This window comes from Momordica charantia (assembly GCF_013281855.1).
Source record: "Momordica charantia cultivar OHB3-1 chromosome 8 unlocalized genomic scaffold, Mcharantia_2.0 BLBB01000008.1, whole genome shotgun sequence".
NCBI lineage: Eukaryota > Viridiplantae > Streptophyta > Magnoliopsida > Cucurbitales > Cucurbitaceae > Momordica > Momordica charantia.
This window is the reverse complement of record NW_028275166.1, coordinates 18,063,786-18,078,947: the sequence shown is the minus strand read 5'-3', so window position 1 is coordinate 18,078,947 and position 15,162 is coordinate 18,063,786. Positions and strand designations below refer to the sequence as shown.

The 15,162-nt window shown below is 36.4% G+C and overlaps 1 non-coding gene and 1 pseudogene across 1 annotated transcript; both read right to left on the bottom strand.

Moving 5' to 3' along the window:
- Positions 1-6,036: 6,036 nt before the first annotated feature.
- Positions 6,037-8,341, bottom strand: LOC111023629 (uncharacterized; annotated as a pseudogene).
- A 3,850-nt stretch (positions 8,342-12,191) lies between these two features.
- Positions 12,192-12,298, bottom strand: LOC148209690 (small nucleolar RNA R71). Its single transcript, XR_015793323.1, has one exon. It is a non-coding gene; the product is annotated as a small nucleolar RNA R71 (small nucleolar RNA).
- Positions 12,299-15,162: the final 2,864 nt, after the last annotated feature.

Below are 15,162 nucleotides of genomic sequence, written 5' to 3'. Positions count from 1 at the left end.
TTTTTTTTCTTTAATGTATCTTTTCATCAACTTTACTTTTTTTCGCTAAAATCTGTCTCTTTTTGTCTATAAATTTTCTTTCACTAATTTTCTTTTTCTAAATATGTTTTTTTATCTCTCCAATATTTCTACTTAAAAAGTTTATTTTTATCCGTTTAAACTTGTAATTTTCGTGTTTCTACATTAAGGATCACAAAAGTTAACGTAGGGTCGAGTCTCTGCTCGACGAATAGGAAATGCATTTCCCAAACTCGTCCCCGATTCCATTTTTTAATAATTAATATATTTTTTATTAACATATTCACTAAATTGTGAATAAAATATTAAATATTTTTTAAACTAATTATTATAATAGTAAATAATAATTCCAAAAGTAATTAATATATATTTATTACACTTTTTTAATTCTAAAAATAATTAAAAATAATTACAAAATAGATAATCTTCCCCCGAATATCCCCGTCGCCAAATAAAGATTCTTTATTCTCGAACCGAAGACGAGATGGAGGTGTACTAAAGATTTTCACGAGAACGAAAATTGGAGAGTGCATCTTCACTCCTGCCCCACACTATTGTCATCTACTCTAGCTAGAAATTTCTCTCTAATATATATTTCTAATTTTCTAAGTTTTTAAAAACAGAAAACTAAAAATGGTTATCAAACATATTTTGTTTTTTATTTTTTAAAAACAAGAAACAGTTATCAAACCTATATGATTTTTATTTTTTAAAAACAGAAAACAAAAAACAAAAAACAGTAAAACTAAAAACCAAAAATCAAAATGGTTATCAAACGGTACCAAAAAGGTTATCAAACGGTACCACAAATTCTCCTACTTAATGAATTAAATAGTTTAATTTAATAAACATTGTGGTGGACAACAAACACAATAGAGTTATGATCTATAGCCTCTTCCATGAATCACCTGATCCACCTATCAAACTTCTCAAATCCAATTGAACATAAATTTCAAATATATTTTCTAAGGAGGCAACTCCAAGAATGACCAAAACTAATAAAAGGTTTTAAAAAATGTCAAATCTATGAGATATTGCAATAATAGCTAAATAAATTTTTTTTTAATATTGAGAAAATATTTAGACAAATATACCACTGTAACCAATTAGGTATATATGCATAATTTTAGGGATTTAGTATTTTTAACGAATAGCAAAAACAATGGACTTTAATGTTAGGGAATCAAATGTATCTAATAAAAAATAAATGAAATCAAAATAATTATCTTAAATCTAATTTAAAATTCTAATTAGAATTTGAGAGTAGATTTAAGAAAAAATTGATAAGGATGTGTTGATCTAGATTTTGAAATTTCTCATCTAAAATAAGTTAGGAAATCAACTGTATCTAATAAAAAATAAATGAAATCAAAATAATTATCTTAAATCTAATTTAAAATCACTAATTAGAATTTGAAAGTAGATTTTAGAAAAAATTGAGAAGGATGTGTTGTGGTAGATTTTGAAATTTACCCATCTTGATAGGGTAAATATAATTATTACTAGATAAAATAGAAAATTTAACTCTTACCTTTACTTGAATTTAAAAAAATTAGGGTTTAGGTCGGGAAATTGCCAAAACTAGGACAACTCTAATAGGGTTAAAGAGATTGAGGATCATTTTTTCATTTAAAGAATTGTAGGATTTTTTAAGGGTGAAAAGTCGTAACTACCCCTCTTCTCATTTTCCGCCCAATTTTCCCCACATGAAACCCTCGATTTTGAAACTCCCTCTCACACCAAAAAGAACACGAACCCTATCTCACACACCAATCTTCCATTTCTTCCGACGACCAAGCTTCCATTTTTTCCGAGGATTGAGGCGACAACGGCGAGTGCTAACAACGACGACGAACTCCGGTAAGTTTGCTTCCATTTTTTCCGGTGACCAAACTTCCATTTTTTTCGGCAACAAGCTTCCATTTTTTCCGGCGACCAAGCTTTCTCTTTCTTGGTTTTTCATTTTAATTTTTTCATTCTTCTAAGCATTCTTATCTTCGTAACTTTTATTTTATTCTTCGTAGCTTGAATTTTTTGGTTGATTGTTTGATTTTGGTTTGGAAAATATTATAATATATTGCAAGAAAAAAAGTTAAATGTAAAATAATCATCTCTCCTAGATATTCTTGTCTTTCTTTACCAATTTGTTTTATTTGAATTGAAGCTATTTAGCAGATATAGATGGTACTGAATCAATTCGCACTTGTATTTTATGTTCTTGCTTGAATTTTGACATTGCAATATGTTGCAAGAAAAAAAAAACAGAATGTAAAAGGGTCATATTTGTTGGGTATTCTCTTTGTTTTCCAATTTGCTTTATTGGAAGATATTTAGAAAATATTTATGGTATTGAATCAATTGACACTTGCATTTTATCTTCTTCCTTGGATTTTGGTATTGCAATATATTGCAACAAACAAAAACAAAATGTAAAATGATCATCTCTCTTGAGTATTCTATTGTTTTCCTTTTACCAATTTGCTTTGTTTGAAGCTATTTATAAAATATAGATGGTATTGAGTTATTAGAACTTTGTATTTTTATAGGTTCTTGCTTGGATTTTGGCATTGCAATATATTGCAAGAAACAAAAAAAAAATGTAAAATGATCATCTCTCTTGAGTTAATATTCTTAATTATGACATGGTGAATCATGATATTTTTGTAGGTGTTAAAAGTTGTGTACTCAATATGTTATTGTCATCAATCCCTTCGTATATAATAAAGACGTTAGATCATTTTCGATCTCAAGTAAGTTGTCTATCTCACTTCGCGACGACAATCAAGAATATTAAGGATAAGTTGAGTCATACTCAACTTGAGATGTTCAGAAGAACACATTTTGGATCATTTCTGGATGTAGATATAATATTTAATGGGCAGTTGATCCATTATTTGTTATTGAGGGAGGTGAAGCAGAAGAATAATGATTGTATTAGCTTTATGGTTGGAGGAGTGGTGTGTACCTTTTCAAGGAAGGAGTTCAATATGGTAACTGGGTTATGGCGTCGTGGAAGTTGTTCAAGTGGGACCAAATTAAGTCATAGACTCCGAAAGACATATTTTAATGATAAAGGGTCTATTACAGCAAATGAGATAGAAAATAAGTTTTTGAATTTCAAGGGTGATGATGAGGATAGGGTGAAGCTGGCACTGATATACCTCATAGAGTTGGCTTTGTTGGGGAAGGATAAGAAAACAAAAATCGACACTAAATCGCTTTCAATTGTAGATGATTAGTCTACATTTGATAGTTATGACTGGGGCTCAATAATATACGAACGCACGTCAAATGTTGAATGGGCTAAAGAAATCATTGAGAAATGCTCGAACATCTAATCGGGAAAAATATTGTATAAGTAGGTTTCCACTGACACTACAGTTATTTTAATTATTTTACCTAATTTTATGTATATAATAAACTTCCATACTTAAATTATGTTTGTGTCATGTGTTGTAGGTATGGGCGTATGGGTCTATATCGACCATGAGTGGTTATGTTGAAAAGAAATTAGATGAGAATGTTATCCCTCGCATGCTTCGTTGGTCGTGCTCACAATCGCCCTTAGCTAATTTTTTAGAGAGTGAAGTGTTCGATATAAAGAAGGTATGCAACAATTATAACATAAGCGTTTACTATAATAACTATGTTATATTACCTAACTATATATTTTCTGATCTTTTAGATGGAAGTTAGAGAATTCCTCGAGTTGACGGATGATGAAAAGTTGTCCATTCATGCAATTAGAGGTCAACCACCTTCCAAACCATGTCTCCTAAGTCCCAATGTTACATCCCATCAAACACTAATCTCCAAAAAACAAGATGCGACACCCATGAAGACTCAAATAACATTCCACATGTGAAAGATGACTTGAAGACCCATGTTTTGGGGATGGAGAAAGACCTACTTGAAGTGAAACTTACATTAGGAAGCGTATTGGAAAATCAATGTGAGATGAAACATATGTTAGCAAGCATCTTAAAGAGCTTTAAACGAGAAGAACAGGTACAGAGTCCTAATTCATTTAGAGATAAGATGTTGTTAATGTTTACTTATTACTTATAGCTATGATATAGGTCGATGATGAAAAATTTGTACAACTTAAAACTTCTGATGATAAGGGTTTGTTTAAGGATGTCTCTGATTCTTCTACACCTAGTTGGTTGAGGATACCTGCAGAAGATGATGATAAGGTTAAGAATGAGGTGCAACAACCTTCTATTGAGAAACGTGATAAGGTTAGGAGTGAGATGCAACAACCTTCTATTGAGAAACATGATAACGTTAGGAGTGAGGTGCAACAGCCTTCTATTGAGAATCCTGATAAGATTAAGAGCGAGGTGCCACAATCTTATATTGCGGACCATGATAAGGTTAGGAACGAGGAGGAAAAATGTGTACAATCTTTTGTTCAGTATCATGGAGATTTAGATGTAACTAAGATCGCACCCTTTGTCGTTGTACGATCTAACGTTCGTCGTGCACGTAAGAGGCGTGCTAGTACTTGGACCTTAGATCCATTTACAGCTTTGAAGAAGAAGATAGATACTAACAAAATAGACCGAAGTTTGAAAGAAACTCAAATTTCATACAATCCAATGCATAAAATAGTACCAAGCGAGTTGGAACGGCTTAGGGGATGGATAAATGACAAAAGTAAGATGACCATTTGTGTGACACCATCACTGGAAAGAAACCAAAGAGTTTTTTTAAAGAATTGATTAAGGCTCGAGAGTGGTTGTCTGATGAGGTAAAATAAAATTTTAACTTTCAAGTATTCTTTTTTTCGGTATATTCGTTATTCATTTTTTATTATGGTTTGTTTTTATAATATAGCATCTAGATTCTACTTTCCTATTCCTTCGTTTAAAGTTAAAATCCATGGAAAATTTGTGTTCACAAAACTTTACAACAATGGACACCGTCTTCTTGGTAAGTACACATCCATATTACATTTATTTGAATTTGTACATAATCACAAACATTTTTTTAATATGGTAAGTGCAAATCTATATTACATGTTTTTTAATTTGCAGTATTATCTCGGAGTAACGTGGAAACAATATCAACAATGTTGTCAATATAAACTTACATTCAATTGGCAAGCTGAGTACAAATTGATCAATTATGTTATCGGATCTAATGACGACTTCAACGATGCTTGGGCTGATGTCGACTATGTATATGTACCATTCAACGTGAAGAACAACCATTGGGTGTTAATATGTTTTGACTTGTTTGGTTGTCAGATAAAGGTGTGAGATTCCCTCCCAAACTATTCTACAATAGAAGAGATGACATTGTTTCTAGAGTCGGTGTGAACATTAGTGCCATTGATTTTGCACCATATTGGATTCTTTGATAGACGAGGTGGGTCACCTGAACATGTATAGCCTTGGCAAGTTGTAATTGTAGATTCAACAATAGCTCAACGTAATGGTAGTGACTGCGGTGTATTTATGATTAAGTTTTTCAAATACATTGTAACTGGTGCTCATTTTGGAACTCTAAATCACGAGAACATGAATTATTTTAGAAAACAACTAGCCTTCCAATTATGGACGAATACTCCTATATATTAATTCTATTTGATGTAAACATATATGCAAGAAATATTTGATATTTTATAGATGCTTTTTATTTTTCTGTACTATTGTTTTTTTCTAACTCATTTGCTTCATTTGAAACCATTTTGAACTCAAGCATGCTATAAAATGAGATGTGTCTTGCATTTTCATGGGTTGTTTTTTGGTTTGGTTTGCAACAAATTGCAATGGATTGCAATTTGTTGTAATTGCAATATATTGCAAGAAGAAAAACAGATTGTAAATGAATTGGAACTTGCATTTTTGTTTGCAATAAGTAAGTTGTAATAGTTTGCAAAATGTTGCTATATATTGTTTCAAGCAAAAAAAACAACAAAATCTAAAATGTCCACAACTTGGCATTGCATTACCAATCTAACAACAATAACAACAACATATGTCCTTGTATTACAAACAAAAAGTATTTAGTTTAATTCCATACACTTCATTTGTCCTTGTATGCAATGGGATTACGACACGTCAGTCTTTTATGGCATCTTTGGTCACATCTGCCACATCTATGCATTTTTGGGGTTTCACCTATAGATGTGATTCTCTTTTGTTTGGCGCCGACCAACCCTTGCCACGAATTTTGGAGGTAAGACTTCTATTTCAACATAGTTTGATGGTGTCTTCCACTCCGAGACATTACCAACTGGAAAAATAGCCCCTGCATATGCAGCCAACAAACATTCATTAGTATAGTAATGATCACATAAACTATATATTTTTATATTCCGCTCCCTTACTGCAACCATTGCATGTGCACATGGTAGTTTGTCTAACTGAAAAACCTTACAAGTGTATTCTCGAGTATTAAGGTCTATTGTCTCCTCTTTGTCAATGTCTGCCACTTGAAATTGATAACAATGAATCGGATGTACCTTCATTGTAACAGATTCATCTTGTTTTTTTTAAACAATTTCTTCTACCCATTTCGTCAACGTGGATGTTAATTTTGAGGCTTCATCACGACGCTCCCAAAACCACCTTTGTAACAAAGCTCTCACATGTTCAAGTAATGGAGTAACAGGTAATTCTCTAGCTTCCTTTAGTAGAGCATTCATGGACTCTGCTATATTTGTAGTCATCATATTGTACCGTCTTTTGGGGCAATGCGTACGTGCCCAACGTGAAAGTCCAACTTCTTCCAAATATGTACCCACGCCATTATCAAATGTTGTGATACTCGACCAAAACTCCCTAAATTTTGACTCTCGATAGGCTTTAGCAGCATTGACAAACAAATATTCAATTGTTTCATTCTTGAACTTAGCATTCAAATTCTGCTTCAAATGGTGAATGCAAATACAATGAAATGCATTGGGAAACACGGAAGCAATAGACTTCGATATGCTACTATTTCGATCTGAAACAAAAACTAGGTCCTTAAACTCACCTATTGCTCCTTTTAGCTTTTCCAAAAACCATTTTATGGAATTATCTGTCTCTCTATCAACAATTCCAAAAGCAATGAGATAAATTTGATTATTGTCGTCTAAGCAGGTGGCAATTATCAAAGTACCTCGATATTTGTACGTCAAATATGTTCCATCGATAACAATAACAGGTCGTATGCAATTCAAAAATCCTCAAATACATGGACCTAGCGCCATAAAATGATATTTGAAGTTTTTTCCATCTTCAAGTTCAACCTTATAAAATGTACCTGGATTGGCCAACTTCAGTGCTTCACCATATCGACGCGATAGATTATATGACTCTACAGGTGATCCCCTTACTCGCATATATGCAAATTCTCTCGCACGCCATGCTTTTTCATAACTCATATTGATCCCGTAGTCTTGTCTCATGTCTTCTATGATCTCTTTTGGCTTGCATTGGCGACCAATTCCACTATATTTAGATTTTATTAATTCTTCAACTATCCAAGCTTTAGCTTGTCTATGATCATGATTCAAAATATGAAGTGAACATGAATGAAAGTTCACATACTTTGATATCTTGAATATTTCTGAACCATCCAATCTGACTGCTCGCATTCTCCACTTACAATTATTATCAGTACATGTAACATAAAATATCTGTTTCGTAGACTTCTTTACTCTGAATTCGAAATTTCTGTTCATTGCCATAATACTCAATTTCATAAACAACTCCCTCTTGTTAAAAAATAAATTTCCAACCTCAAATTCATCATTTGTAGATCTTCCCTCCAACGAAACAGTTTTTCCCATGTATGTCTTCTGTCTTGTTGATTTAGATTCATAGTTGACTTTACGATCTACTTTAGGAACATAATCACATTTAGTCTCCATAAGAGCTTCCCAATCTACATTTTCATTTCTTTCTTGTGAGTTATTGTATGATTCCCAATTGAAGTAATTCTTACCATCTCGATCATCAAAAGAATTCAATGGAAGGTTATCGTCATGTGAATCATAAGATTCCCATCTACTGGTCTCATTTCTCTCATCAACCCAGCCAAATGGAACTGTAATATCATATAATGCATCCATTGGTATCAATACATTTGGATTTAAATCTTCAACTTGATTGCTCTCAGAAATAGATTTGTAACAAAGTTTTTCACCTTTATTATTCTCATTGATTCCTTCCGTTAAACCTCTACATCTAGGTTGAAATGAGATGTACAGAGGGACTTTAGCCACATCTTCGCCCATCAGATAAAGCCTCAGATCACTGTCATTGTTGATTTTAAATGGAGGAGTTTGAGTCTGAGCTTTAATCTCATATATGCACTTGATTCTCATAACGAACTCTGCGGGATTAGTTGCGGTGAGGAGGTATAATTTACCTAATAGATCTTTGTATGTTATTTCTTTACGTACAATGATTCCTTTCAAAAGGATTAGACGAAAAAGAATAATAAAGAGAAGATCGAAGAAAGAAGAGCTGAAGAACTAAAATAGTATTTGAATGTTGGGTGTTGAAATCTTACCGGAGTTCGTCGTTTGTCGTTTGCGTGTGCTGCAAGGAAGAGATTTCGTTGAAGGATTTCGTTCAGTTGGGTGTTTCCTACTTTCACTGCCTCAATCGTCGAAAAGTTCGCTCGTCATCGTCACCGGAATCAATAGGAGATTAGTCGCTGGAAGGGGAGAAGCTGAATAGTCGTTTGAGGAAGAAGAAGGATTTCGTACGTTGGAGGGTTTCTTTTTCGTGTTTTCACGTGAGAGAGGGAGGGTTTATACACTTAAAAAGGAAAAAAAAAATTATAATAAGGGTAGTTAAGACTTTTCACCATTAAAAAATCCTACAATTCTTTAAATGAAAAGATGATCCTCAATCTCTTTAACCCTATTATAGTTGTCCTAGTTTTGGCAATTCCCCGTTTAGGTCCACTCATCTCACCCGCCTTCACCTACAACCCTTTATCTTCAACCTAGAACTATCCTTCACCTTCATCCCATGCCGCTGCCGTAGTCTCATTTCATGCCGTTGCCGCACGAAGTCAAACTTTGCGCACGCTGTCGCATGTCGTTGTGAATCGTCCCGTCGCACATCGCCCAGCCCATTGTTCTATCGCACGCTATTCCGGTCAAGATCACCCATCCCGTCCCAAAGTCTGCCCATTCCCCTAGCGTTCAGATCTGGTTCCACCGCCTCGTCATTTCGTCCAGATCTAAGTCCGTCCAGTCGCTGCACCATCCATACCAACATAGATCCGACCCGCCATTCGTCTGCCTCGTTGTTCCGTCTAACCAAAATTCGTACCAACCAAAATCCGCCTCGTCGTTCCGTCTGGCCGTTCGTCCGAACACTGATCTGACCCTCTATCGCCGCACCATCCATACCAACCAAGATTCGACCGTCCCGCCGCCGCGCCAGACTGTTCGAACTAGATCTAGCCGTCCCGACATAGAACAGAACCGACTGACGTTGCCCACCAATCTGTTTTCAATCGACTGCCCAACTACTGTCTTGCAGGTGTTCGAGGAAGGTAAAATCTTTATTATGATTTTCATAGAAAAACTACTTTAAAAATATATTTTTTGTCTTCCTAAATTTTAGGTGTATTTAAAAAAATGTAAACGTGGGACCGACCAATGTGTTGTAGAGTATATCTCTCCAAAAAACTTACTATATTTAAATAAATTAAAAACTAAATAGAATTTGTACATATGGTAAAAGTCGATGGAGTGAACGATAAAAGCTGCTGGAATAACAGGACATCCAAGAGATTCGTGCACAATCACATTAGACAGTGAAGAAGGGGTATAGATGCAATAGTTTATATATGTCTCGTTTGTTTTTTTAAAAATCCTAGATGTTATATCTTTATATATACAGATTGAATCATCAAGCACCCAGGGAGAGATTGAATCATCAAGCACCCAGAGAGAGACTGCAATGAATAGGCGGGAGCATATGCTCTGATACCAACTGTAACGCCCCCCGAATTTCACTACGAAGAATGGGGTAACGTTGCCATATTATCTATTCACCCTTTTTCCATTAAAGAAAACATAAAGTGGAATGTCCCCGAAATTTCGACATGAAATATCGAGGTAACACTATCACCTACCCTGTTCAGGCCCTATCCAACAAAAAGAGAAGAAGCACTTATTTTAAGAACAACCGTGGGGTTTCTGTCACAACCAAATCCTAGGATCATATTTGCCTCAGTTGCTAGTAATCCAATAAGAGAAAAAATAACAGTCAATCGGTCCTGCAATCCAAAATACACCAATGGTTCAAATAATAAGAATAACCAAAACAAACAACAACTCGCCCAAAAAGAACGAAATAAGGAAAAATGTCCCGTGAGTCAACCAATAGCTAGTACACCACTAACAATAAGTCTCTAACGCTCCTAGCAATGAAACTACAGTCCAGCTATCCTAGACAAAACGCAGCTAGTAGTCCCTCCTCGATCAAGCCTCCTCCATGTCATCACCATGGTCGAGGGTCCTGTTTACACTTGAAACAATTAAAGTAGAAGGGAGGGTGAGTATATAAAATACTCTGTAAGTAGCCCTCACTAACTATTCACCAAACAACATGCTCACAATCACAGCGACATTAAACACAATAATTAAAGAATAAAACATCAAGAATTTAATAACAGTAAATTAACATTTCAACACACCATCCAAATTCCAAGACTCTCGTGACTTTGATCACACCACCCACTAGCCTCTAACCCCCTCGAGCTACCACTCGTACTAAACCCTGAGTTAGTACTCCAAGTCTAACTCTTCCAGGCGTATCGGCCCTTGACATTTATCCCTAATGTACCGACATCTCTCTACCGAAGCTTGCATTCGACCTTGCCATTTATGTCCAAGGTCTTGAACTGTTGCTCATAACCACCACTCCAAGTTAGTCCTCAAAGTCTAACTCCTCGAATCGTATTGGCTATTGACATTTATCCCGAAGAACCCGACACTCCTCTACGGAAACTTGGTGTTCGATCTTACCATTTATCCTCAAGGCATTGAACTGTGCATCGGCCCTTGACATTTATCCCCAAGGCCCCGACGACTACTCAACGTATTGGTCCTTGACCACCACCACATATAGACCCAATACTCATCCTCAAATAGACTCATCATGCCGACCCCCGACCCTTTGTACCCGAAGCCTCGACACTCCTCTCTACTAAGACTGGTGTATTGATTACGCTTGTTTACATGCGTAAAAAGAAGGTTTTAGATACTGTTTTTACTATGTTTTAATTTTGTTTTGGACTTTTTCTCGGTCGTTTGAGTTCCAATTCATGCAAAATTCATATATGATGGTTTGTGGTTGGCTTATATTGTATTTATGACATTTTAGGACCATTTGGGAGTGCAAATTAATCAAAAGAAGCAAAAAGTTGGAAATACCAAATTCTTTTAGTTTTAAAATTATTTTCAAATTCTTTTAGTTTTTATTTTTGTGAATTGTTGTTGGGTGTAATTTCCATCCACCGTTTTGTTCTATATTTTTGGTCGTTTATTTCACAATGGTAAGTTAAAGTGCATGAGCACAAGATCTTTTCTTCTACCCCTTGACCCTGAGATTGAGCGGACCCTTCGAAAAACTCGAAAGGAGCAAAGACTTCGAAAACAACTAGAAAATCAATAAGAGAGAGAAGGTGAAATCAGTCCTGAAAGTGAGGTAGAGAGTACGAGCACATCAATGGCAGATATTCCACCTCGTGATCCGGTTGATCCACCTGCTGTTAACGGTAATATGAGGGACCATGCAAGAAATGATGAATTCAACCATATCCAGATGGCGGACAACAGAGACGTGGCAATGCGAGAATATGCCGCCACGGCTTTTCAGAACTTTGATTCAGGGATAGTCAACCCTATTCCAGCCCACGCAAACTTTGAGCTTAAACCAATGATGTTCCAAATGTTGCAGACAATTGGACATTTTGGAGGGTAGGAACATGAGGATCCACATGATCATCTGAAATCATTCATTCAAATTGCAAATGCATTTCGATTACCTGGTATAACAGACGATGCTCTTAAACTAACACTTTTTCCATTTTCTTTGAAGGACCAAGCTAGAGCATGGCTCAATGCATTTCCACTGGGATCCATCACCACATGGGGGTCGTTAGTGGAGAAATTCTTAACAAAATTCTTCCCACCTACTCGCCACGCTGATATCAGAGAGAAGATCATCTCCTTTAGACAGTATGATCGTGAACCTGTTCATGAGGCGTGGGAAAGATTTAAAGAACTAATCAGGAAATGTCTGAACCATGGCTTGCCGGCATGCGTCCAGATAGAACATTTCTTTAGAGGTTTAGATCATCCTACTAAGATGATGTTAAACAATGCTGCCAACGGAGCCTTTACAAAGAAGACATTCAACGAGATAGTCGACATCCTAAATGACTTAGCTTCACACAACGAACTATGGTGTTCGCAAAGATCTAGGGCAGCACCAAAGAAGCAAGATCCAGCTGGAGTTTTGGCTCTGGACATTGCGACCTCGATGCAAAAAGAGATGGTTACAATGAACCAGAGGCTGAAAGAGATGGCGTTGGGAATAAAAAATCCATTAGCCACGCCGATACAACCTGTGCAGTCGGATTATTGCACTCCTGCCCCTGTTTGCCAAGTCAACGATCTCATTTGTTCATTTTGCAGTGAAAACCATATCTATGATAATTGTCCACATAACCCTGCTTCCGTTTTTTATGTAGGACATGAGAACAATAGGAATTTTAACCCATATTCGAACACCTACAACCCAGGTTGGAGGCACCACCCTAATTTCTCATGGGGAGGTCAAGGAGGTTCGAGCGGTTTTAATCAAGGGCAGAGCCAGCAGAACAAGCAGCCCTATGTTCCACCTACACAGCAATACATCCCGCCACCGCAACAGCAGTACAATTAGAGAACACAGACTCCACCAGTTCAAAATAACAACTCAAATCTTGAGAATATGATGAGGAGTACATGGCCCGAACCGACGCAGTGATACAATCCCAAGCGGCATCAATGAGAAATTTCGAGACCCAATTGGGACAGCTCGCCAATGAATTGAAGAATAGACCACAAGGTTCTTTTCCAGGCCATACTGAATTACCAAGACGAGAAGGGAAAGAACAGTGCAAAGCTGTCACCCTTAGGAGTGGACTGGCATATGATGGACCAACAATGCCAACAACAGATGTACAGATTCCGTCCACTGAACCAACTGTAAAGATACCAGAAAATCCAACAACACCAGAAAAAGAAAATATTAGAAAAGGTAATAAGGACACCCCGAGTGTTCCTCCACAGGTACAACCTTCTTTTACCCTACTACCCCCCCGTTTCCACAAAGATTAGTTAAGAAAAATAATGATTCCCAGTTTAGAAAATTTTTAGATATTTTAAAACAATTGCATATAAATATACCATTAGTAGATGCTCTAGAACAGATGCCAAATTATGCTAAGTTTTTGAAAGATATAGTTTCTAGGAAGAAAAAGATAGGAGAGCATGAACTGGTAGCCATGACAAATGTAGTAGTGAAGCCGTAGGCAGCCCGCTACCCATGAAATGTAACGATCCTGGCAGTTTTACCATTCCATGTTCCATAGGAGGAAAAAACTTAGGAAGGGCATTATGTGATCTAGGCGCTAGCATTAATCTTATGCCATTATCAGTTTTCAAATCTTTAGGCATAGGAGAAGCTAGACCTACTACGGTTACCCTCCAACTAGCAGATAGATCTATCATAAGACCTGAGGGAAAGATAGAAGATGTTTTAGTCCAGGTGGACAAATTCATTTTCCCTGCGGACTTTATCATTCTAGATTGCGAGGCGGACTTAGACGTTCCCATTATTTTGGGAAGACCATTTCTAGCCACTGGGGATACAGTTTTTAATGTGAGGAAGGGAGAAATTACAATGAGGGTAAATAATGAAGAAGTTAAATTTAACGTTCTAGACGCCATGAAATTACCAGGAGACTTTGAAGAGTGCTCTGCTATAAATAACTTGAATCCTGTTATGTTTGATGAGTTTTATGACTTGTTAGTTACAGAGATTGAAGAAGAGCTTGATAAGATAGCAGAAGGACCAGAAGATGTGATTAATCCTGTTGAAAAAAATACAAAAAGAAGAATGCAAGTCGTTACTTCCGTCCATAGTGGAACCACCCACTTTGGAGCAGAAGCCATTGCCGTCGCATTTGAAATATGCGTATCTAGGGGATAACGACACTTTACCAGTTATTATAGCTTCCAATTTATCACCTACTAATGAATATTCTTTATTGCAGATTTTGGAGAAGCACAAAAAGGCCATTGGATGGACGATAGTAGATATCCGAGGGATAAGCCTGGCCTTTTGCATGCACAAAATCTTATTGGAAGAAGATGCTAAGAACTCTATTGAGAGTCAAAGGCGGTTGAACCCGAAGATGAAAGATGTTGTAAGGAAAGAAATTCTTAAATGGCTTGACGCCGGTGTTATATACCCAATATCCGACAGCAGCTGGGTAAGTCCAGTACAGTGTGTACCAAAGAAAGAGGGTATAACCGTGGTGGCCAATGAGGAGAATGAGCTCATCTCAACCCGAACTGTGAGTGGGTGGAGAGTTTGCCTTGACTATCGCAAACTCAACAAGGTAACGAAGAAAGACCATTTTCCTCTACCGTTTATTGACCAGATGCTCGACCGTCTGGCAGGTAAGGATTTCTATTGTTTTTTAGATGGATATTCGGGTTATAATCAAATTACTATTGCTCCAGAAGACCAGGAGAAGACAACATTTACGTGTCCGTATGGTACGTTCGCTTTTAGGCGAATGCCCTTTGGACTATGCAATGCACCCGCGACTTTTCAGAGGTGTATGATGGCCATCTTCTCTGACATGGTAGAAAATATTCTAGAAGTTTTTATGGATGACTTTTCTGTTTTTGGAAATACTTTTGACGCATGTTTAGTTAATTTGGAGAGAGTATTGGAGAGATGTGAACAAACAAACCTAGTCCTAAATTGAGAGAAGTGTCATTTCATGGTACAAGAGGGTATTGTTTTGGGTCACAAAATTTTCAAGCAAGGAATAGAGGTAGACCACGCTAAGATAGACATCATTTCAAAGCTACCTCCTCCCACGAATGTTAAAGGGATT